The sequence below is a fragment of the Lactuca saligna genome, chromosome 1 (genome assembly GCF_052625555.1).
Source record: "Lactuca saligna cultivar CGN05327 chromosome 1, ASM5262555v1, whole genome shotgun sequence".
NCBI lineage: Eukaryota > Viridiplantae > Streptophyta > Magnoliopsida > Asterales > Asteraceae > Lactuca > Lactuca saligna.
The window spans coordinates 121,309,129-121,336,376 of record NC_136417.1 but is presented as its reverse complement, the minus strand read 5'-3'; positions in this window follow the sequence as shown (position 1 = coordinate 121,336,376).

Genomic DNA, 27,248 nt, shown 5'->3' with positions numbered 1-27,248 from the left:
TCGAAAAATCCTCTTATGATTTTTAAAGTGGACTTTGAGAAGGCTTATGATTCTCTATCTTGGGAGTATCTTTTGGAGATTATGCATATTATGGGTTTTGTATCGGTTTGGTGTGATTGGATACGGGAGCTTTTGAGTACGGCTAGGGCTTCAGTTTTACTTAATGGCTCTCCTACTGATGAGTTTCAAATTTGTAGAGGGTTAAGGTCCTTTTCTTTTTATCTTTGCTATGGAAGGATTTCATGTTGCTCTGCTTAAAGCTTAACAAGCACACATTTTTCGGGGAATCTCTATTGGTGACATTCACATATCCCATTTGTTTTATGCTGATGATGTTGTTTTGCTCTCTAATTGGGATCCAGAGAATTCCAAATGCATTTTACATATTTTGAGGTGTTTTTATATGGCTCTGAGTCTTAAAATTAACCTACAAAACAGCAAGATGATTGGCGTTGGGGTTTCTACTAATCAAGTGGAGTCAGTGGCTTTAACATTGGGGTGTCTTCCAGATTCGGTTCCTTTCGTTCATTTAGGTGTCCCTGTAGGCCAGAATATGGCAAGAGTGTCTGCTTGGTCTGTTATTGAGGATCGGTTCCGTGCTAGATTGTCCAGTTGGAAAACGAAGACTTTATCTATTGGGGGCCGTCTTACTTTGATAAAGTTTGTCCTTGGAAGCGTGGGTAGTTATTTGATGTCCATATTTATGACCCCGATTGCTGTTCTAAAATCTCTGGAGGCACTACGTTCTAGATTTTTTTGGGGGGCGGACTTAGAAGAAACATGTATGCATTGGGTCCGTTAGGATAGAGCTTTAGCAAATAAAAAAGAGGGTGGCCTAGGAATTGGAAGCTTGTTCTTTTTTAACCGGTCTCTTCTTTTTTGTTGGTGGTGGAGATTCTTTCATAACTATGATTTGATTTGGGTCAGGGTGGTGAAAGTTTTACATGGTCCTGATGGGGGGTCGTTTTTCTCAGTCTTTGTGTAGAGGGTGGACACGACCTTGGAGTGGGGTTATTCGGATGTTAGCACAACTTAGAGATCGGGGTGTGGATTTGGTCTCTTTTTGTCCGATTAGGGTTGGAGATGGAAGTAACACGTCTTTTTGGCATGACATTTGGAAAGGTGATCAACCTCTAGCATCGTCTATTCCTAGGATTTATGTGTTGGATGTGCATCGGAATGTCTCGATTAAGGAAAGGTTTCTGGTTGGTTGGAGTGTTGCCGCTCTCAGACGACTTCCTAGAGGTGGTATTGAGCAGACCCAATGGGATGTGTTTAGTGCTTTGGTGCAAGACCTTCAGCTTCATTCTTATCCTGATCGGCTCGGATGGTCTATTGATGTTTCAGATTCTTTTTCAGTTGCGTCTACTAGACACCATATTGATAACGCTTTGTTGATTACGGGTGGAGGTGAGACTAGTTGGAATAATTGGGTTCCTATCAAGTTAAATATTTTTATTTGGAGGTTGCGGTTGCGGAGTATCCCCACCAGAGAGAATTTATCTCATCGGGTATGATTAACTCAATCATGTGCCCCATTTGTTCTAATTCAGTAGAGTCGATTGATCATTTATTTGCAGATTGTAACCAAATAAGAGATATTTGGTTTCGTCTTGCTATATGGTGGGATGTCCAGATTCCAATCCAGTTGTCCATTGATTACATTATGTCTTAGTCGCAGTTCACGGGTTTGAGAGGCGGTCAAAGAAAAGCTTTCGAAGCGGTACTTATTACTACTTTTTGGTGCTTATGGAATTTTCGGAATGCTAGTATTTTTGGATCGTTGATTCCAAGGAAATCTTTAATTTTTGATGAGGTGGTTCAGAGGTGTTTTTCTTTTGGATTTCTAATAGATGTAATAGAGCTAAGATAGGATGGACTAATTGGCTTCATAACCCTGTTAATGCTTGTAAAATGTTGTAATGTCTCTCTTTTTCTAGCTTCTAGCTAGTTTTAATAAAAATCATGCCGTTCAAAAAAATCAACAAAAAACCTAAAAAAAACCAGATTTTAATTATTGTTTTTCAAGAATCGACACAAGCTTTGTATGGAAGCTAAGGCTGCATTTGGTTGCGGAAAATTGTTTTCATTTTCTAAAAAAATGTTTTCAGAAAATAGAGTTGAGTTTTCATTTTTAATTTTCAATAATAATTTTAGAAAATGCATTTGGTTGAAAATGATAGAGTTTTTATTTTCCATTTTAGAAATATGGAAAACTTTGGAAAAATATAAAAATTAATTTTCTAATTTACATACAATTTGAAAAAGTGAAAATTTTCATTTTTTGAACTAAAGGCGTTTTTAAAATTTTCGTTTTCCTTGAAAAATTTTCCTAAAAAACTGGAAGATTTTCTACAATTAAAAGTTATCTAATCTTGCCCTAATCTTGGTGTCCCTTTCTAAACTTTCTTCCAATATAGTCTATCCTTCATTCTTGTTCTTTACATCACCGATGAAGAAACAAAGAACCTGTTGTAACGCCCGGGTTTTAGGGCTGAGCATTTTTGTCAATGTAATAGTCTAAGGTCAACTATTGTAACTCTTTTGAAGTAATAAATATGAAATATTTGAGTATTATGTGAATTATGTGTGTTTATGTGTTTATTATTTAATTATAAATGTATAATTAATAAAGAATAAAAATGAGCATCAAAATTAAAGTGTGAGTTAATCCCTATATCTCTATATAAAGTTGTATAATATGTCTCAAGGTTTCCGTGCATATAAGGAACGCCGAAATTCGAGTTATAACGAAGAAGTTATGACCCGTCGAAGTTTCGCGACAAAACCGGCACGATACCGGGAAGCGTAAATAGTGAATTTACTATAGAGCGAGATTTAGCCTTAGCGCTCTAAATGAAAGTCGTAGAATATGTTAAACTAAGAACATCGATAAAAAGAACGCCCAAATCTGACTTCGTATGAGGAAGTTATGATTTTTCTAAGATTTAGCATAGTAGTGCACAGCCCGAAATCTGAATTTTTGATCGGTCGATTTTTAGCCGACGGGATCTAAATGAAAGTTGTAGTACTCGTAAATACCAACGCGTAGATATAAAGAACGTCGATAATAGAGCTCGTATGCGAAAGATATGGACGAAGCTTAGTCCCTACTTTTCGAGCGCGGCGAATTCGATACAGTTTTGTAAATCCGAGATAGAATGAGAATTAGCCAACGAGGTCTAAATGAGAGTTGAAGATCTCATTAATAGGAACTCAACGGTAAAAAGACAGACAAAAACGGAGCTCGTATGCAAAAGTTACGAACGAAGCTTAGAGACTACTTTACTATAAAACTCCTATAAATACAAGGGTGAACTCCTCATATTTTCTTCACACCATAAGCTTCTCTTTCTCTCTCTAACTTCTCTCTAGCCTCCCTAAACCCCTCCCAAGTCTAGGGAACCTCCCTATCACGAGAAGAAAGCCCCAGAGTGCCCGACGGCTCCGAGAAGAAAAGCTTTCGAGTCGGAAACGCTGCTCCAGCGAAGCCCGGTTTTTAATAAAAAAAAACCATTGTAAGTGAGTTACGCCTATACTATATTTAATATAGATTTTATTTAATTATAGTAACATTATTAGGACCTTAAAATAATTATTTGGGCTATTATTATGAGTTATATTGAGTGTTATTTAACACTTATATAATATTAATAATAGCTAGACTATTAATTAGTCGCGATTAACGTTAAAACTAAACTCTAGTGGTATTAATACAAGGTTTTGGTCAAGGAAAAATTGTTTCAAGAAGTAACGAAGAGCTGTCTGAGTGCCGAGTCACCACCTTACCAGGTGAGTGCATAGTTACTTTCAACTTACACATAGATATGAAGTATTTAATATAAATTACGTGCTATGTGTGCATATTATCTGAATACTTGTTATCTATGTTGGATGAACGTTTTATACATGTTTTCAAAGATATAAACTGTATACGTATTTTATATCTACAAAATGTGTTGGGTAAAACATGGGTAGATGTAATAGTTGCTGTGTGACAAAATAAAATAATGAGAGGCCTCGTTATAGATGTTATTGATGATCCAGTCATCTAGCGGAGTATAGATGACGACCACGGACTATTCTAGGCAGTCCAGTGGAACACTAGCAGGCTCGCAACCTGTAGGTGTTTATTTGAACTGTGTGTTTATTTGAACTGTGTGCTCACCACATGTACTCCATCCCCCACATGGTTGCCTATTAGGACATTTATTGCTGAGGAATCCCCTTACCAGTAGTGTCCGTCCCGATGATGATGCTTAGGCTAGGTCCCTTATGATAGGTGTTTAGGAACGTAAAGTGAGGATAACGGGAACGGGTAATCGGGTTATTGTTGATTGATGAAATTAATAAACTTATTTATTGTGGGTTGAAAACCCTATGTGCTCACCAGGCTCCCAAGCCTGACCCACTCAGTTTTATGTATTACAGGTAGTGGCGCTTGAGCATAGATATGATGTTGGACGAGGGATTACAGATATAGGCCTGTAGATATGAAATAATGTAGTAAGGCTTATATTGTACTGTTTATGCTTTTGATCTGTACGAACATGACATCCCAAGTCTTTTAATGAAATACATTTCTACGGAAATGCTTTTGATAAATCTTTATCATATTTTGTTTTGGGACAAATTCCGCAACACTTTCATTTAAAATGTTAATCTGATTTTTAAACAAAGCATAAACAAACCGGTCCTTTCTGGCCGTGATTTTGGGGATGTCACAGTTGGTATCAGAGCATTAGTTTAAGCGAACTAGGAATTTTTAGGATTTCTAGACTTAAACTTAGAATGCTAAGCGATGATTGTGAGGTGTGAGCACTAGCTTATTTTAGGAATTATGCCTAAAATGCTTTTATGTGCTAAATGCTTTGTGCCTGATATGCTGTTAATTCTTCGGATCTATGGTCTGTTGCCGACCAGATCTGGAAACCTTATGTGTTTAGGATTCTAAACGTACGACTACGCTATTAGAACTAGCATGTAAACGTTTCGGAGTGATAAGGACGATTCAAAACGTCTCTCCTAAATAAAGATCTAAATTCACCTTATTCGGTGTATAGATCAAGATGGCAAGGACCCGTAGCGGAAACGTAAACACAAATGGGAACAGACACCAACCCCCCGTGATCGATCAAATACCAGTTGTGGAAGCCGCTGCCGGACCAATAACGATGGCCGGAGTGCAAGCGATGATCCAGGCAATGTTGGATCGTCAAATGGAGGAAACTAGACGTTTGCTCCAGCAAAATCGTGAGGAAGCCACTATTCAGATCGAACAGCCCGAGTTGAACGAAGGGCAAACTGAGGAAGCAGACTACAGTGGAACTGTTGGTCAAGTTAACCCACCAATAGTTCAACAAAATAACCAAGATGACGGATTCGAGAGAAATGGATGCAAGTACAAGGATTTTCAGACTTGCAAGCCATCGACTTTCACGGGAAAGGAAGATCCAATCGGAGTCATGGATTGGATCTCGGAAATGGAGTTAGCTTTCATGACGTGCGGTTGCAGAGGAAAGCTACAGACCACGTTTGTAGTGCGTCAGTTTCGAGGAGGCGTTGTACGTTGGTGGAATACCTTGGGGAAGACTTTAAGCCCCAACAAGCCCCTGCAACTGACATGGGCAGAATTTCTAGTGCAATTCAAACGAAAGTACTGCTCAGCTCAAAACCTGCTCGAGCTAGAGAACGAGTTTCTAACCCTGAAAAAGGGAAGCATGTCAATCGATGAATACACGAACAACTTCACAGAAAAGATGGAGTTTTCCTTGCGTCTTGTTCCGGATGAGCTGACGAAAATTGATAAGTACGCAAAGGGATTACCATGGGAGTACGCGGTGCCAGTGCGTCAGGCACCTACTTTGGAGGCAGCTATCTGGGCTGCCAAGTCTGTGGAGGATATGATTAAGGTAAGAGCTTCCAGCAAAGTCGAGGTTGGCGAGAAGAGGAAATTTGAAGGGTCTGCTAAACCCAACAAAAAGAAGAGCAAGTTCGGTTCAAGGAAGTTCGGGGGAGGAAATGAATTTAAATGGTGCGAGAAGTGCAAGAAGAAGCACTCGGGAAAATGTGGCGAGGAAGTAACCTGCTACAAGTGTGGGAAAACGGGGCACTATGCCAATGAGTGCACCACCAACAAGAGGGTGTGCTACGAGTGTCGTGAAGAAGGGCATATTGCTAAGGATTGCCCAAAGAAGAAAGATGCAGGAAGACCCAACATACCACCGAAGCCGAAGGCGAGAGCCTTCCAGATGACGCTCGAGGCTGCGAAGGAGGCAGCAGACATCGCTTCAGGTACCTTTCTTGTAAATGGTTTGCCTGCAAATATACTATTTGATTCCGGAGCCAATTACTCCTTTGTGTCGCATAAATTTGGTGGAAGATTAGCATTGCCTGTAGAAAAACTAGATAATGCCCTGATTGTAGAAGTTGCCAGTGGTAAATTCGTACCTGTTAGTAATCGTATTAGGAACATCGTCATTGACCTAAACAGAAACGAATTCCATGAGGAACTATTACCCATAGATTTAAACGGGTTCGACATCGTTTTGGGTATGGATTGGCTTAGCGCTAACGATGCTGAGATATTATGCCGAAAGAAGATAGTTAGGATAAACCCACCCGAAAAGGAATCATTTATGGTGTACGGGGACAAACGCAGAGTGAATTCTGGAATCATCTCCCTGATGAAATCCAGGAAATGTTTGTCCAAGGGATGTGCATCGTACTTGGCATTCGTAATCGATGCTAAGAAAGAAAAGAAAGAGGTGCATAATATACCGGTTGTGTGCGATTATTCGGAAGTCTTTCCAGAAGATCTTCCTGGATTACCACCTGATAGACAAGTGGAGTTTCGTATAGACTTGTTACCAGGAACAACACCGATAGCAAATGCACCTTACCGATTAGCACCGACGGAGATGAAGGAGCTCATGATGCAACTTCAGGAGTTGTTGGACAGCGGTTTCATTCGACCTAGTTCATCACCCTGGGGAGCTCCGGTGTTATTCGTGAAGAAAAAGGACGGAAGCATGAGGATGTGCATAGAATACCGAGAGTTGAATAAGGCAACGGTGAAGAACAAGTATCCATTACCGAGGATTGATGACCTATTCGATCAGCTGCAAGGTTCGAGCTACTTCTCAAAGATCGATCTTAGGTCAGGATATCATCAACTGAAGGTGAGAGAACAGGATATTGAGAAGACTGCATTCAGAACAAGATATGGACACTACGAGTTCTTGGTTATGTCATTCGGACTAACCAATGCTCCCGCAGCATTCATGGATTTGATGAATAGGGTTTGTAAACCATTCCTCGATAAATTTGTGATAGTGTTCATCGACGACATTCTCATCTACTCAAAAAGTTAGGAGGAGCATGGCAAGCATCTACGAGAAGTGTTGGAGGTGTTAAAGAAGGAGAAGCTTTTTGCAAAGTTCTCCAAATGCGACTTTTGGATACGGGAAGTCCAATTCTTGGGTCATGTTGTTAACCAGGAGGGAATAATGGTTGACCCCGCCAAGATCGAGGATGTAATGAAGTGGGAACGTCCAAAGAGTCCCACGGAGATTCGAAGCTTTCTAGGATTAGCCGGATATTACCGACGATTTATCCAAGGCTTTTCTTCGATAGTTGCTCCATTAACAGCTTTAACCCATAAAGGAGCTACGTATACATGGAGTGAGAAACACGATGAGGCGTTCGAGAAGCTAAAGAAGAAGTTATGTGAAGCACCGATACTTTCTCTACCCGATGGAGTCGAAGATTTTGCGGTTTATAGTGATGCATCTGGAGTCGGGTTGGGTTGTGTTCTGACCCAAAGAGAAAAGGTGATAGCATACGCATCTCGACAATTGAAAGAGCACGAAAAGAACTACCCCACTCATGATCTGGAGTTGGCAGTGGTAGTATTTGCCTTAAAAATATGGAGGCATTACCTCTACGGCACGAAGTGCAAGCTCTTCACTGATCATAAGAGTCTCCAGTATCTCTTTAAGCAGAAGGAGTTGAACATGAGGCAACGACGCTGGCTAGAACTTCTCAAGGACTACGACTGTGAGATACTTTACCACCCAGGTAAAGCAAATATTGTTGCTGATGCTCTCAGTCGGAAATTCAATCTTGAAAGGAAAAGGCCAAGAGCGTCAAGAATTGAAGTCGTCTCGACGATTGTGGAAGGTATCAGGAAAGCTCAAGAAGAAGCCTTAGAAAAGAATGACCGAAAGGAAGAACGTTTGGGAAAAACGTTAGTGTTCGGTACGAACAGTCGAGGACTGAGGGTATTCCAAGATCGAATTTGGGTACCTAAGACGGGAGGAATAAGAGATCTTCTAATGGAAGAAGCACATAAGACCATGTACTCAATTCATCTCGGTAGCACTAAAATGTATAGGGACCTAAAACCCTACTACTGGTGGCCGACGATGAAGCTCGATGTTGCGAAGTACGTGGCCGAGTGCGTAACATGTGCGAGGGTGAAGGCACAACATCAGAAACCGTATGGGAGTTTAGAACCTTTACCTGTACCCATGGGTAAATGGGAAGACATCACCATGGATTTTGTGACTAAACTGCCCAGAACGAAGAATGGTCACGACATGATTTCGGTGGTCGTGGATCGTTTCACCAAGAGTGCACACTTCATAGCAGCCAACGAGAAGTGGTCTATGGATAAGCTCGCAAATGCTTACGTGAAGGAAATTGTAAGACTTCACGGTGTCCCTCTTACGATTGTGTCAGATCGTGATAGTCGTTTCACATCAAGGTTTTGGAGGAGTCTATAAGAGGAGCTGGGTACAAAGTTGTGTTTGAGTACTGCTTACCATCCGCAAACTGATGGTCAGAGCGAAAGAACAATTCAGACGTTGGAAGATATGCTGAGAGCATGTACCCTCGAATTCCAAGGGAATTGGGATGAGCACTTACCTCTAGTAGAATTTTCCTACAACAATAGTTTTCACTCGAGCATCAAGATGGCACCTTATCAAGCCTATATGGACAGAAGTTTCGTACGCCGTCTTGTTGGCTTGAAGCTGGAGAGAAGCAGTTTATGGGCCCCGAGATAGTCCATGAGACTGTTGAGAAATTGAAGGTGATTAGAGAAAGAATGTTAGCAGCTCAGGATCATCAGAAGAGCTATGCTGACAAGAAAAGACGACCGATAACCTTCGAAGTTGGGGATTCCGTTTTGCTTAAAGTCTCAGCGTGGAAGGGACTTATACGATTTGGGAAAAGAGGAAAGTTGAGTCCAAGGTTTATTGGACCGTTCAAAGTTCTTCAGAAGATTGGGAACCAAGCTTACAAGCTGAGGAATCCCCTTACCAGTAGTGTCCGTCCCGATGATGATGCTTAGGCTAGGTCCCTTATGATAGGTGTTTAGGGACGTAAAGTGAGGATAACGGGAACGGGTAATCGGGTTATTGTTGATTGATGAAATTAATAAACTTATTTATTGTGGGTTGAAAACCCTATGTGCTCACCAGGCTCCCAAGCCTGACCCACTCAGTTTTATGTATTACAGGTAGTGGCGCTTGAGCATAGATATGATGTTGGACGAGGGATTACGGATATAGGCCTGTAGATATGAAATAATGTAGTAAGGCTTATATTGTACTGTTTATGCTTTTGATCTGTACGAACATGACATCCCAAGTCTTTTAATGAAATACATTTCTACGGAAATGCTTTTGATAAATCTTTATCATATTTTGTTTTGGGACAAATTCCGCAACACTTTCATTTAAAATGTTAATGTGATTTTTAAACAAAGCATAAACAAACCGGTCCTTTCTGGCCGTGATTTTGGGGATGTCACACCTGTGACCTTCACCGGTGATTACAATCAACCATCATCCTCTTTATTTTCTATTCTTTCTGGTCATTGATCTCGTCCAACACCCTCTGAATCACTTCTTCCTTCTTCAATCTGACCGAGCACAGGTGGTGCACACCTTGATAGACAATCGATACCACTTGGGCCTTTCGATTTGTTGTTCCCTGCGACGAGCAAAAGACCACAAAAGGGTCGCCGGAGACTCGTGGCTGCCTCCCTCCTATCCTCTTTGTATACCTTCAACACCAAAATAGCCAAATATCTTCCTTCTTTCTCTTGTTCTTCGACTATGGCTGTCAAGGTCAAATAGAGGCCAACAGCTTCTTCTCCATTCCATCTCCTTCGTTTCCTGCTAAGAAACCACGGGACAGATTGCCAATGAGATCGAGTGGGGTAACAGCCCTTGTGCTCATATTCTTCCTCTATTGACTGGAGCTGCCAAACATTCATAGAGTTGTCGAGAAACACAACCCAATAACCGAGTTTTTTTTTTTTTTTTTTTTTTTTTTAAAATAGGGTGATTTTTAAATCAATTGGTAGAAATAGGTTTGTTTGGAAACCTTTGTAGAAATAGGTTGTCTTTTAAAATAGGTCCACTAGCTTTATCAATCTAACGGTCCTAACTCTTATTTCTAAGGGAAAATGACACAAATACCCTACGAACTTTCTAGAGTTTACCCATTGAGTCCCTAAAGTATTTTTCGGATCTTATGGGTCCCTAAACTAGGATATGACTTACCTTTTAGTCCTTGTCAACCTATAATATCTAGTTCAGTGACTTTTTAGACAAAGAAAATTCACATTGTACCTTTATAAAGCAAAAAAAATAAGTTCAGGAATCAATACAAATTGAGTGTAAATCGGCTTTAGAAGAAAATGATAGTTTTTTTTGTACGAATTGGTCCCCGAGTTTATTTTTTTTGCTTTATAGGGATACAATGTAAGTTTTTTTAGTTTAAAATGTCACTAAACCGGCTATTACAGATTGACATTGACTAAAAGAGTAGGTCATTTCCTAGTTTAGGGACTCATAAAACCTTAAAAAACTTTAGGGACTTAAAGGGTAAACCCTTAAAAGTTCGTAGGGCATTTGTGTTATTTTCGCTATTTCTAACGTCTCCAATTAAAAATTATATATATTTACATTTCTAACCTTCATGTTATAATGTTATAACTTTCGCACTTTAGAATTTATCTACTTTTTATTTACCTTTTTTATTATTGAAAACACCAAGTTTTACCAATGTTATTAATTACACACAATTAATTTATTTATAGTATATAATTATAATTTATATATTATTTTTAACAAATTCAACAATAAAATATATCTCATCAATAACTTGAAATACACAACAATATTAATAAAAGATTAATTAAAACATTAGAAACTGTGTGAAATGTCTGAAATTAATGTTTGACATGTGTTTAATTTATTTAAAGTATATAATTATAATTTATATATTATTTTTAACAAATTAGATAATAAAACATATCTCATCAATAACTTGAAATACACAACAATATTAATAAAAGATTAATTAAAACATTAGAAACCGTGTGAAATGTCTGAAATTAATGTTTGAAATGTGTTTAATTTATTTAAAGTATATAATTATAATTTATATATTATTTTTAACAAATTAAATAATAAAATATATCTCATCAATAACTTGAAATACACAACAATATTAATAAAAGATTAATTAAAACATTAGAAACCGTGTGAAATATCTGAAATTAATGCTTGAAATATTTTTAATTTATAGTCCAAAATGTCTGAAATGTATTCCTAATGATATAAATTTTTAAAAATATAAAAAATGATGCAAAAACACTATATTATAAGTTTTTATGATTTTGAAACAATATTTAAAAAAACTTGAATATCACATTTTCTGATTTTGTTTCATATTGATATTTTCATTTTTGTTCGATGGCACAAATAACATGTCGAGGAACTATGACATCATATTATCCAATTTTGTTTTAAATTCATTTTTTTTCTTTTTTTTATTATTATTTTGGCGATATTGACATTGTATTTTCCAAATCACCATGAGAGGTCTCGATGAAATGGTCAATATATAACAAAATTAGAAAATATGATATCAAATTTTTAAAAAAAAAAATGCAATGCCAAAATCAAAAAAATAAAAACATGTCATCTTTTGCGTTATTTTCTTTGAAAAATAATACATAAATTGTAATATTTGCTATATATAATTAACAAGTTGTATCATTAAATATATCTCATCAACGAATTCAAATTGATATCTGAATATGTTAAAATGTTCCAAAATTACATTATCAAATAAAATAAAATATCAATACAAAATAAACATCAAATTTAACTAAAAACTATATTATAAGAATTGTAAGGGCATGTTTCTTCATTATGGTTTAGTTCGAAATGTGAGAAAATCATGATTCCAAAATGTTCGTTACGTATAGTCAACAGTATGAAACGTCTGAAGTGTCTAGAAACGTCCGAAACATATATTCGTAAGGGAGATAATGTGGTTTTATTAATATTGTATTCTAAGCCCATCGGCATCAGGTGGTGCCCTCCCTTCTTGAGGTCGAGGTTTCAAGTCTCGTCATGGATGTAGGTGAATTTAGGAGTGGATTCTATATTATATTTGCCGGTTAAAAAAAAAAGTAATTTAAAACTTACTTCTTATGATAATGTGGTTTTAAGATCGGTATGTATTTAAGATGTATTTTATGACTTGGTTTGTTAAAAAACAATATATAAATTATAATTATATATTTTAAATAAATTAAATTATTCATGATATATAATAGAGGTAAAGTTTGAAGTTTTATATATTAAAAAAGGTAAATGAAGAATAAGATCAAATTTGAAGGGCTGAAATTGTAAAAAATTAGTGTTGAATATACAAATACATATCATTTTTTAGTTAGATTATAACCTCTAGAATCGTGGGTCCCTTTGACAACTAACCTATTTCTACAAAAGTTTTTCAAAAAAACCTATTTCTACCAACCAATTCAAAAAGAACCCTATTTTTACAAAAAAAAAAAAAAAAAAAAAAAAAAAAAAAAAAAAAAAAAAAAACCTCCTCAAACTACCCTATTAAATGGACAGATCTGAATATTTATCTCTTTTTGTGAGTGAAGTGAGTCATGAGATAACAGAAAACCTAGAGACTACATACATGGTTTTGAGTTGTTTTTCTTTCTTTCTCTATAATCGGTTTTTATTCCTCCTTTCTGTAAACTTTGGCTCGTTTTCCCTTCCAGCATCTTGCTAGTTGGGGTTTATTTTAATATATATTTGCCGATACAAAAAAAAAAAAAAAAAAAAAAAAATTGTTTTTGTAGAACACTAGAAGTGTTCCATTAAAACAAAAAGCTAGCAATGTACAAGTACATTACATGTTACGACTTGAAAAAAGGAGATGTGCCTCTATAAAACAAGAAGAATATTGTGAAAAGTTGTCTATATTGAAACAGACGATGTACAGGGTATATATACACAAAGATTAAGGGTCAACAAGGAAACTAGAATACAAAAAAAGAATGCAATCAATCAGCTACAATCAAGTACTGCAATCAAATAAATACAATCAATCTAAACTAAAATAGAAGATTATAAAGATATCTCAATACCCTCCCGCAAGCTCATGGTTGATTACAAACAAGCAACTTGTATCGTAAATTTTTGAAACGAGTAGAACTAACAACTTTGGTAAAAATGTTGGCAATTTGATCCACTGAGTTGACATGACGAACAATTAACTCACCAGACTGCACTTGTTCTCGAACAAAGTGGTAATCAACTTTGATGCGCTTGGAGCGTTGGTGAAAAACCGGATTAGCTGTCAGAAAGGTTGCACTGAGATTATCGCATAGGAGAATAAGTGGTCCATCTAAAGGAGCTGTCATCTCTTTCAGGAGTTGTTGAAGCCAAATAAGTTATGTGGAGGCAAAGGCAATGGCTCTGTATTCAACCTCGGTACTAGAACGAGCTACAACTTTTTGCTTTCGGGATGCCCAACTGACCAAGTTACCTCCAAAATAAATGGAGAAACCATGTTGAGAACGAAAATCATCCGGATCTAATACCCAAATAACATCTGTAAAACAAACCAACCTTGAGTCTTTGGATGGATGCAAGATTAATCTGGCATCAATGGTTCCCTTGAGATAACGCAAAATGCGTTTTACTGCAGCCCAATAGCTCTCAGAGGGGTTATGCATAAACTGACAAACTTGGTTAACAGAATAAGCAATTCCAGGGTGAGTAATGGTCACATATTGCAATGCACTAAAAATGCTACGGTATAATTGTGGATCACTCAATTGATCACCTCCGATATGCAATCTGGAACCAGGTTCTGCAGGAGAGGCTATAGGTTTGGCTCCTACCATTTTGCTTCGTTCAAGAAGATCCGATATATATTTTCTTTGTGATAACAAAAGTGAGGATGAGGACCGATGTACTTCAATGCCCAAGAAGAAAGTAAGAGCACCTTAATCCTATAAAGAGAAGATAGAGTTGAGATATTTGACAAACTCATCAATGTAGTAGGAATTTGAGCTTGTAATGATAAGGTCATCAACATAAATGAGAACATAAACAACATCATTACCCTGTCGTTTTATGAAGAGAGATGTGTCTGAAATACAAGGTTTGAACCCATGTTGAATCAAAGATTGTTGCAGCTTTTGAAACTAAGCTCTTTGAGCTTGTTTAAGGCCATAAATAGCCTTTTTAAGCTTGCACACATATGAGGAATGATCAGAAGCAACAAATCCATGCGGTTGTTCCATGTAAATGGTTTCAGACAAGTCCCCGTTCAGAAAAGCGTTATTGACATCTACATGACAAAGAGGCTAATTACGAGTGACAGCAATACTTTGAACAAGTCTGATTGTTGTGGGCTTAATAACAGGGCTGAATGTTTCAAAATAATCAACACCCTCTTTCTGATTAAATCCTCTTGCCACTAATTGAGCTTTGTAGCGTTCAACAATTCCATCAGGATTCTTCTTAACTCTTTAAATCCATTTACAACCCACAATATTAGCAACATGGGGCCTAGGAACAAGTTCCCAAGTCTTGTTAGATATTAAAGCATCAAATTCTGACTGCATGGCATGTTGACAATTAGGACTTTTTGTGCGTTGTAAGAAGGTTTTTGGTGTAGTATCAGAAGTGTTATGCGACAGAGGATATCTAGTAGCAGTAAAAGATTTTGGCTTTAAAGACTTGGTATAAGCTCGAGTTACCATAATATGCTCTGAATTTGCTGAAGGACGGAAATATGAGGGTACGTTAAGATATGTATCAACGGTAGGAATGACAGGTGGTGGTGGTGGTGAATCTACTAGGAGAGAGTTTGGTGGCAAAAGGTCAGAATTATATTTAATTGATGTGGAATCAGAAGTGGTTGGCGATATGGTCTCAGGGGAGTTAGAAGAAGGGCTGATAAATGAAGTATTGGGTGATATAGATTCAGAAGTGATTGGTGATGTGGAACATGATTCAGTGGAAGAGATGGAAGTGGCAGTGGTTACTGGAGATGGGAAGGATGATTTAGAGGCACTAGGGGACCCAATAAGAGATGCTTCATGAAGAGGTTGAAGGGGAAGTTCAGAATGAATATGATGTTCTGAATTTGATTTAGAATTATGGTCAGGAAAAGAAAAAGATGATTCATCGAATACTACATGTCGAGCAACATAGGAACGAGATGAGGGAACATGAAAACAAATATAACCTTTATGTTTAGCACTATAACCTAAAAAATGCAAGAGATGGATCAGAATTCCAGTTTATTACTGTTATATGGTCTAATATAAGGAAAACATAAACAACCAAAAGATTTGAGAAAGTGGTAATCAGGTTGCCGATTTTATAAGCACTCATAAGGTGATTTGTGTTTAAGAATCGGAGTATTGGTCCTGTTATTTGTGTAAATGACAGTATGAAAAGCTTGTCCCAAAAGGTAACAGGAAGTTTAGAGTGTGCTAAAAAAGCAAGACCTTTTTCAACAATAACACGATTACGTCTTACAGAAGCACCATTTTGTTCTGGGGTGTGAGCGCATGAAACACAATGGTCAATTCCATGTGTTTGAAGAAAAGATGAGGCATTACGATATTCAACCCCCCCCCCCCCCAGTCAGATTGGAAAGCCTTAATTTTAGTTGAGAGTTGTGTTTCAACCATTGCTTTGAATAATGAAAAAGCATAAAACACTTGAGATTTATTGGTAAGAAAGTAAACCCATTTAAATTTCTTGCAATCATCGATAAAAAGAACAAAATAACGATTACCATTCAAAGAAGATATAGGAGCAGGGCCTCAAACATCCGAGTAAATTAAATCAAAAGGTTGTTTTGAAGTAACATGACATGATGGTAAATGAAGTCTATGACGTTTACCTAGTTGAAAAGCAGTACAAATAGGTAACAATTTATTTGTAGAAATACGTAAATTATAATCAGATTGGAGGCAACATAAGATAGATTCATGAGGATGAGCTAAGCGATGGTGCCAACATGCGACAAAAGCTTGTTCACCCACAAAAACACGAGGAGGATTAGAAACAGATGGACTGACAAGAATCCGATATAAACCATTCTTAACAACCCCCTTTAGTATTATCCGCCCCTCCAAATTCTTAACATAGCAAAGATTAGGATGAAGTTCCAAAAATACATTATTATCCTTGCATAATTGAGAAACACTCAAAAGATTTTTGGAAAATTTTGGAATAACAAGGATGTTTTTGAGATATAAAGAATTTGAATCATGTGTAGCTGTTAAATGTGATTGACCAATATGAGTAATAGGGAGGGACTGGCCATTTCCAACAACTAGGTTATCAGTACCATATACTCCGATTGAATGCTTAAATTGCCAAGATCAGTTGTAACATGATTCATGGCACCAGAGTCAACAACCTAAGGATCAGTTAGAGAGGAAGGACTGTTACCATAAACTGTATGTGCCTATTTAGAGATGGATGGTTGTTGTTGGCATTGACGATCACTAGATATTTGATTTGTAGTAGGAAACATAATCAAATCAATGTGTTGATGGCAGTTGTGTGCCTTATGATAAGGCTTATTGCAAATCTGACAAATGGACTTGGGGCGTTCAGATGGAGGAGTTAACACCGAAACAGAATCCAAACGTCCATTCGAGAGCCTCTTGGTTGCGATGTTGGCAGACAATATTGAAGTATGATGGTTATCATCTTCAATTTGTTGCTCTTCACGAAGAAAGAAACCAATTAAATCATTAGAAGTGATAGGCTCGACCCGAATGCTTAGAGATGATTTAAAGGCCCCGTATTCTGGACCAAGACCAAACAAAAGAAAGGATACAAAGTCCTCATCTGGAACAACCGTTAAACATTCAGCCAATGAATCATAAATTTCATGTTTCTTCTCAACATACTCGAGAATTGACATTGAACCCTTAGAAAGAGACTGAATTTGTTGTTTGAGATGCATTTGGCGTGCCCTAGTTTGAGCATCAAACATTTTTTCAAGCATAAGCCAAACTTCAGAGGTAGTATTGGCACGAGCAACATGACCAAGTAATGGATTTGTGAGTGTTGAACGAAGCCATAACATGACAAGTCTATCCTTGTGTTTCCATACCACAAAGGTTGGATTGGGATCAGCAATGGTGGAGCCTTCCTTGGGTGCTAAAGTTGGTGATGGAGCTATACCGGAAGTCAGGAAGGAGTCGAGTTCATAAGCCTCAAGGGCGGAGCGAATAGTTCCACGCCAAAGTGAATAGTTGGATCGGTCTAGACGAACAGGCAATGTATGAAATTGAAGAGTGGCAGATATCGGTCATACCTCTTTGTAGCTTGGATTCCTTTGAAACCTTGTGAGCCTAGCACCTCAAGTGTGATGCCTCAAATGCTTCACACAACACCAAGTACACTTGGAATAAACTCTTAAGAGAATAAGAACACTTAGTATTTCGGCTAGCCCTCTTTTGTTCACTCTAGTGGCCGAAAATGGTGAAGAATAGCTTCATTATATAGTATGTTACAATTAGGGTTACACCATGTAAACCCTAATTGTTATAACCTTTCATTTCCATGACCCATGGGTTATGTAACCCCCATGTAGCATCCATGGAGCATCTTATGGGTTTAACCCAACTTGATAATCCATGGAGCCTTGGCCCACTATATAAGTTATGGATGATTGACACAATCAACCCATATATTTAATTAGTCTTCTTTTGATCACATAATTAATCCTAAATTAATTATTGATCAATACTAACTAAATATTATGATTCTTATCATTAATATACTAGAACTTATAATATATTAATAAACCATAAGTGTCTTATTTCTCTCATTTAGTCTATCCAAGTGCATGATGCCATGCAACCCAAATGGACCATGTCGGGTCGGGTTAGCAGATATCAGAGTAATCCTGGCAAGGCTCTCTGGACTGCAGTAAAGAATATTCTCAAGTACCTGCGAAGGACTAAGGATTGGGTCCTTACCCTTGGTGGGAGTGATGACTTGAAAGTAGCAGGGTATAGTGATGCTAACTTTCAGACTGATAGGGATAATTTCCGCTCTCAGTCGGGCTGGGTCTTTACCCTAGATGGAGGGGCAATTACTTGGAAAAGTTCCAAGCAAGATACAGCGGCTGATTCCACTTATGAATCAGAGTATATAGCAGCAAGTGAAGTAGCAAAGAAGGCTATATGGCTAAGGAACTTCATCATAGACCTTGGAGTTGTACCAGCTATTAAGGAGCCCATGGAAATTTTATGTGATAGTGAAAGTGCAGTTGCCTTAGCAAAGGAACCAAGGGATCACAGGAGATCCAGGCACATCGACAGAAAATCATTTCATCAAACATCGAATAAAAGAAGGAATTCTCGTGGCAAAGAGGATATCATCAGATGAGAACCCAACAGATCCCCTCACGAAGGGATTGAGTAGGGTTAAGCATCTTTAGCATGCTAGGAGCATAGGGCTAAGAGATGATATTAGTTTTTAGAAGTTAGAAAATTTTGAAATATGTAAAATGTAATTGACATTTGATGATAAATAAAAGTTGTTATTTATGAGTAAAGTGTTGCTATCTCTTGTTGTCGCACCCCCAAACCAAGGATGGCGGAAACGTCTGGGGGTGGAGGACTTCATGTACAGTATCACAACAACGTGTATAATAGTGCTCAAAGTAAAAACAACCACCATATATATAATTGCAAAAGTTACACCAAAGTATATGTTTATATGTTTCAAAAGCAATTACATTATGATGACAAAATAAATTGTTGACGGTTTAGCGTTCCATCCTCAAAGCGATAAAGTTTTCCTGTTTCACTGATTTCCTGAGAATACAAGTAGTTTTAAAAAGTGTCAACACAAAGGTTGGTGAGTTCATAAGAGTTTTGTTTGAAGTAGAAACCGTTTTTCCTTGTAAAATCGATATAGTTTGATTTCCAGAAAATCCGATATTTTCTTAGTTAAGTATGAATAGAAATAATCCTACATGATGCATTAATGAACCCTAGAGTAATCCGTAGAGTTCCTCTATAATCGTCCAACATATAAAAGTTATATAAGGTTTAACTTAGATAAAACGTTGAATATAGTGGGTCTGCCCCAGGTCCACAACCCAACGAGGAACAGGAGATGAGGCGGGCACCACCAATTCTAGGCCAATCAAGACTAGATTCTTATATGACTCAAACATATACGCTCAGCGACTATAGTTGAAGTCTAACAGTTCTAGAGGAAATATAGTTTTAATATCATAGTAACTTTGTATAGAGACCCGACACCTTGTATTTGTACCCATAGAGATAAAAGGTGATTTTAAATCGACATAAAACTCATTTAGGTTTTAAAAATAAAATCCCGTAAACTTATGGATTGTTCCCTATGTGAGCCGTTATAATCATACTATGACTATGTGAACCTGCCACGACGTTCTCAGTGTCGCGAAAAATAAAATGACATTTGTCACCCGTAGACCTGCAGGTCCAACTGTAGCTAGCAGCAAGGTGTGGGGTGTCAATCCCAATATAGATCTATATACAAGTATTACGTTCTCCCTCAAGGAGATTCTGATTATAACTACCAGGAATTATATCCCGCACTCGGACGTACGGGGAGAGAGAGAGAGAGAGAGAGAGAGAGAGAGAACGAAAAAATAGAGAAACTCACAATATAGGATAACAAGTTTACGTGAAATGTGTGTGAATATAAATATTCCTTGTATGAATGTACCCTTCTTGTACGAGTGCGTAGAGTGATGTATCATAAACTATACCTATTATAGTTTATCTAAAATGTATGTAATATGTATGAATTCTTTTATGGAAATGTATTAGTGTTGTGAATTTATCAAACCATAGATTAACTTTCGTGAAATGTGTGCGAATAGAAATCTTTCTTATATGAATGTACACTTCTTGTACGAGTGCGTAGAGTGATGTATCATAAACTATACCTATTATAGTTTATCTAAAATGTATATAATATGTATGAACCCTTTTTATGGAAATGTATTAGTGTTATAAATATATTCAACTATACTTTTTATAGTTAAATAATACGTGTTCCAAAATGAATGAATAATATTTAATATGAATGTCTTAGTTTCAGTTCATAATGATAAACTAACTAGGAAACACATTCAAACATTAAAACTTATGATTATACACTTTGCTCAACATAATACAAAGCGTTATGATATTTACATGCTGTTGGTAAAATTTAGCAATTCTGCCCTGTTTTGGAAAAATCATAAAAAAAATCATACGATGTCGAAAACTAGATCCGTAAATTCTGAGAGTTCACAAAACGTGTCTAGTTTGCTCATAATTTTTATCACAATTTATAATGACCTCTAACTTGGGTGAAAAAGTCCATAATCACAGACTGGTCCGGATTGTTGTTTGAAATGATAGGCAGTTTTGTAAAAATCACCATAAATTGTAGAAAAATCGTATGGAGATGTGCAAGTAGCCATTTTAAAGCTAAAACCTTGAACTATTTGCACCTTGTACAGTTTTGAAAACAAAAATGTTTAAGATGTCCAAAACAGTCCGTGAATGGAGTTGAACTTTTCTGATGAAGGCTGTTAGAAAAATTTAGTTATGTTCTTAGTGTTTTAAACTTGTATTCCCCCCCTGAAAACTTGAGAAAACATGAAAATATAGGGGTATGAACTCAACTTAATTGATTTCAGTAGGTAAGTGTTGAAGAAGGAAAGTGTTCAACCCAAGAACACTTGAAGAATCACTTGAAGATTCGAAGATCTAACACAATTATGAGAGAGTTTGTCTAAGATATCCATGATTTGAGTGGAAATGAATGAGATAATCATAAAGAGAATGGATTATGCTTACCAAATGTGGGGGAAAAACTCAAGATCAGCCCTTGAATCTCGAATTTCTAGAGAGAGAAAGTGAGAGAGGAAAGAGTTTGATCTTCTTGTGAAATGAGAGCTAATGAGAGAAGTGAGGAGAGAGGATGAATAATCAGCCCTCAAAAACGTGGGAAGGAGGGATAATTGAGTGGGAAAGACATTGATGTGACCTAGGTAAGGTGGAGAGGTGTGGTTAGTCAAAGAGTGGGTGTGAGGTGGTTGCTTGTGACTTTGGATAAGGCAAAGTCAACACTCCACCTTTAATAATTCATCCATTTGATTTTTATTATTTAAATAATGATTTTCATCAAAATATGTTTAAATTATGAATATTTAGAGTTTATTATGTTAAAATATAATTTCTGGAGAAAATCCCGCTTTAAAATCACGAAAAACGGGCTTAAAATGTTAAAAATATCAAAAATGGGCTAAAAATGACACATATGCGAATTTCTGGCCGAGGCTCGGCCTCCTGATGCTGAACCGAGAGAGAGAGGGAGGCAGAACCGAGAGGAGAGAAGAAGGAGGGAAGGAACCGAGAGGGGAGAAGGGAGAGGGTAGGAACCGAGAGGTGGGAGGGGACAGAGAGGCGCGCGAACCGAGAGTGGAGTAGCGAACAGAGAGTGGAGTAGCGAACAGAGAGTGGAGTAGCGAACAGAGACCGAGAGGAGCAGAGCGTGAAGCGACAGAGGTAGAGGCTCGGTCTCTGGTCTCTTGGCCACCAGAGGCTCGGTCTCTGGTCTCTTGGCCACCAGAGGCTCGGTCTCTGGTCTCTTAGCCACCAGAGGCTCGGTCTCTGGTCCTAAGAGGCCTCTCACTCCGGTTTCGGTTCCTAAAGCCTATTTTTCTCGTTTTCGCCCCGTTTTAAGCCGTTTTTGACCCGGTTAAGGGCCGGAATGACCCGAATGATTCCAAAAAGTTACGGGAAACTTTTGAGAGAGATTTGGGAGAGATTTCTCACACTTGGAGAGATTTGGGAGAGATTTGACATTCTTGGAGAGATTTTTCATACAAAGAGATATTTGCGAGAGTTTTCACATACTTAGAGGGATTTGGGAGAGATTTGACATTTTTGGAGAGATTTCTCATACAGAGAGATATTTGGGAGAGATTTCACATACGTGGAGAGATTTGGGAGAGATTTGACATTCTTGGAGAGATTTCTCATACAGAGAGATATTTGAGAGAGATTTCACATGCCTAGAGGGATTTGGGAGAGATTTGACATTCTTGGAGAGATTTCTAATGTAGAGAGATATTAGAGAGAGATTTCACACACTTGGAGCGATTAGGGAGAGATTTGACATAGACAGAGATAGAGTGAAAACGATTGAGAGAGGATCCATGTGTGACAATTGTGAGTGTCCGGCATCGCAATGCATGGTTCGTAAACCCTGTTAAGCCTTATTTAAGGATCTTACACATTCCCGATGAGTATGCATCATTGTTTTATCAGTTTGGCTCGCCACGTACTACAATTTTTAGGTTAAAGAGATCTAGTTGTACGTACTTTTCGATTTATGTTTTTCTTATTAGAATAGCGACTTGTTTAGTGAATATTGAGCGTAAGTCCAAGCACACAAGGGTTAGTTAAGCTGGCCGGTTTCACTTGTTGACTTTATTTGACTTTGAATTGACCAGAATTTGACGGTTGTCACATCATCCCCCCGTTAAAGGGAATTTCGTCCCGAAATTTGCACTTCGAAAGGGAATCCAGGAATTTAGAGGAAAGATGGGGATGACTTTTCGTAGTACAAGAATTTGATTATGGTGAGGAATAACTTGCCCGGTGTCACATGATTACTACAATGCATGCTTTAATCGATGCTAGATTTATCATATAAAGAAATTCGGGATTTAAATGTCGATGTTAGAAACACGTACTGATATTTGCGGGTGGTTCCAGAGTGGTTTCTCCCTCGGTGATTGCAAACACCCTCCCGCCACCACCAGCATCTCTTGTCCTTGGGCATTCCCTTTTAAAGTGTCCCATTTCTCCACACTCGTAACAGGTTGGGCTTACTCCAGAGCCGGGTACCTGGTTGATGGGTCGTGCTGGTGCCTTACAGAAACGAGCAATGTGCCCCTCTCTGTCGCAGTTTTTGCAATGCAACTTTCGGCAAGCCCCAGTGTGATGGAAGTTACACTTGTTGCATTTTGGAAGTGTTCCAGCGTATGGATTCATGGGAGTTGGTGTGGTGAGGGTTGTGGCAGCATGAACAGCAAGGATCTGTTGCTTCTTAGCGAGGCCTTGGGTTGATTGGTCCTTCTTGTTGTCCCAAAACTTTCTTTCGTTGTTCCCTCCTCTTGCTTGGGAAAGGGTGGTTGTCATAGTGTCATGGTGAGCATGATGGTCAATGAGTTGTTGTGCTAACTCCTTGGCGCTGTCGAAGGTAGTTGGTCTTGAGGCGAGCACGCTATCTTGAATTTCGGGGGACAATCCCCAGAGGTAACACTCCAACTTTTTGTCTTCCTGGGTGACCATAGCGGGACAAAGGAGTGCTAGATCACAAAATCGGTTGGTGTAAGTTGTAAGGTCGGAGCCTGCCATTCTGAGATTCCATAGTTCTTGCTCCAGCTTTTGCACTTCACCTCTTGGGCAATATTCCTTCAACATCATCTTCTTTAAGTCCTCCCAACTTAACGAGTTAGCCACTGCAAGCGTAAGCGACTTAACTTTGCCGTTCCACCAAGTGAGAGCTCTTCTTATGAAGGTGAATGTCGCGTACTTGACTTTGCTCGCTTCGGGGCAAGCACAAATCTCAAAGATTGCTTCGGTCCTCTCGAACCATTGAATTAGTGCGAGGACACCCCCACTTCCATCGAAGGAATCGGGTTTGCCATTTGTGAAGTCCTTGTAAGTGCATTCCCTTGTGCGTCCTGCACTATCCCCATGGTTAGGGTTTGTGGCTCCAGATCCAGCACCACCAGTGCTATTTGTGCCAATTTGTGACATTGCAGCTACCACGGCTGCTGTTACTGCAGCTTGGAACATTTCGGGATCAAACTGGGGAGGTGGCGTCGGAGGTGGTGGCGCTGTGCTGCCCGAAGGTCTGGGTCTTTTCCTTGGTGGCATCGTTCTGTCATGAGTTTACAAAAAGGAAAAATGATCAGATGGTAAGTTTCTACTAGTAAAGACAAGTCAGTTGTTATAGAATTTGATTTTTCCTGCATTATTCTTCGATTTAAGAATTCCTTATATATAATTCATAAAGGAAGTCCATATGAATGAACTTCACGAGTTAGTGGGTTTTGTGGTCTCTCTTAGATTTTTTTTCACGAGTGTGCTCAAGGCGATTGGTGCGGGTCTTATGTATTCTTGCATTTGCATCAACCTCTGCGATACTATGGAGAGTTGTTCTACCCAGAATCTCGTTTCGGGCAACTCTATGGACCAGGATTGGAAAAATTTTATCTGCTGAGCTTCCTTCGTTTATGTTGTAGAAGCTTCGTTCTCTATTAAACGACATATGTTGGTCTTGTTCTTTGCTCCAGGTTTCCAAGCACCCTACCCAAGGAGGCGTCGGGCCTTGGAAGCCGGTCGAGGGTTGGGATTCGGAACAAGAGTCATCGGGGTTAAGTTCTCCACTTCAGGGTCGGAGTCAGAACCATCAGCATAGTCTTCAGCTTGGTGACCATCTTCAGGGGTTGGGTAATCATTCTCTGGCTCCTCTCCAAGCCATTTGGTATTATCGTGGTTAGGGTAGTACGGGTCGTCGTGTGGATGGAAAATCCAGCCATGATATCTTCGCGATAAATGGGGATATAAGAAATAATTAAGCAAAAGTACTAATTGGCTAATTATATGATGATCTTTATCAGGTACTTCAACAAATTGTTTAGTGCATACTAATTATACGTATTCGGGACAGGATAGACCTTCGAATAAACGACCCTAACTCTAAATCCCCAATCCAACGAGAACAGGAAGTAGAGCAAAGATCCACAGATTCTAAGTCTATGACGTCCTGGATACATAAAATTTTAATGTATCCACTAAGCAACTATTGACCTATTGATAAAGATCTATTTAGTTCTCACATATGTAATTTTAATAATGCCAAAATACCCCTATGGTATTTCATTGTGGTAGTGTTGGTAAGTTTTTAGACTTGTTGCCACATCACAAACTTTCTTGGGCATATGCTAATCACTCCTCGGACTAGCATAGTTGATCAGGCTATGCCACTCCCAAGACTGACCATACATCCCCAGGCTTACCTGTGATATCCAACAATCATTACTTTTGTTTTGTCCTAAAATGATGCTGACCTTAGTATGTATGCATGCATGTATACTTTTAACAAAAGTTATTTATTCTTAAAGGTATAGTGGTTTTGAAATCTTAAAATCAGAGACCTTAGTCCCAATGTATTTATAGTTTGTATATCTTATGTGGTTCGATATACTTAGTTCACTATAAACAATGCTCTGATACCAATCTGTCGCACCCCCAAACCAAGGATGGCGGAAACGTCTGGGGGTGGAGGACTTCATGTACAGTATCACAACAACGTGTATAATAGTGCTCAAAGTAAAAACAACCACCATATATATAATTGCAAAAGTTACACCAAAGTATATGTTTATATGTTTCAAAAGCAATTACATTATGATGACAAAATAAATTGTTGACGGTTTAGCGTTCCATCCTCAAAGCGATGAAGTTTTCCTGTTTCACTGATTTCCTGAGAATACAAGTAGTTTTAAAAAGTGTCAACACAAAGGTTGGTGAGTTCATAAGAGTTTTGTTTGAAGTAGAAACCGTTTTTCCTTGTAAAATCGATATAGTTTGATTTCCAGAAAATCCGATATTTTCTTAGTTAAGTATGAATAGAAATAATCCTACATGATGCATTAATGAACCCTAGAGTGATCCGTAGAGTTCCTCTATAATCGTCCAACATATAAAAGTTATATAAGGTTTAACTTAGATAAAACGTTGAATATAGTGGGTCTGCCCCAGGTCCACAACCCAACGAGGAACAGGAGATGAGGCGGGCACCACCAATTCTAGGCCAATCAAGACTAGATTCTTATATGACTCAAACATATACGCTCAGCGACTATAGTTGAAGTCTAACAATTCTAGAGGAAATATAGTTTTAATATCATAGTAACTTTGTATAGAGACCCGACACCTTGTATTTGTACCCATAGAGATAAAAGGTGATTTTAAATCGACATAAAACTCATTTAGGTTTTAAAAATAAAATCCCGTAAACTTATGGATTGTTCCCTATGTGAGCCGTTATAATCATACTATGACTATGTGAACCTGCCACGACGTTCTCAGTGTCGCGAAAAATAAAATGACATTTGTCACCCGTAGACCTGCAGGTCCAACTGTAGCTAGCAGCAAGGTGTGGGGTGTCAATCCCAATATAGATCTATATACAAGTATCACGTTCTCCCTCAAGGAGATTCTGATTATAACTACCAGGAATTATATCCCGCACTCGGACGTACGGGGAGAGAGAGAGAGAGAGAGAGAGAGAGAGAGAACGAAAAAATAGAGAAACTCACAATATAGGATAACAAGTTTACGTGAAATGTGTGTGAATATAAATATTCCTTGTATGAATGTACCCTTCTTGTACGAGTGCGTAGAGTGATGTATCATAAACTATACCTATTATAGTTTATCTAAAATGTATGTAATATGTATGAATTCTTTTATGGAAATGTATTAGTGTTGTGAATTTATCAAACCATAGATTAACTTTCGTGAAATGTGTGCGAATAGAAATCTTTCTTATATGAATGTACACTTCTTGTACGAGTGCGTAGAGTGATGTATCATAAACTATACCTATTATAGTTTATCTAAAATGTATATAATATGTATGAACCCTTTTTATGGAAATGTATTAGTGTTATAAATATATTCAACTATACTTTTTATAGTTAAATAATATGTGTTCCAAAATGAATGAATAATATTTAATATAAATGTCTTAGTTTCAGTTCATAATGATAAACTAACTAGGAAACACATTCAAACATTAAAA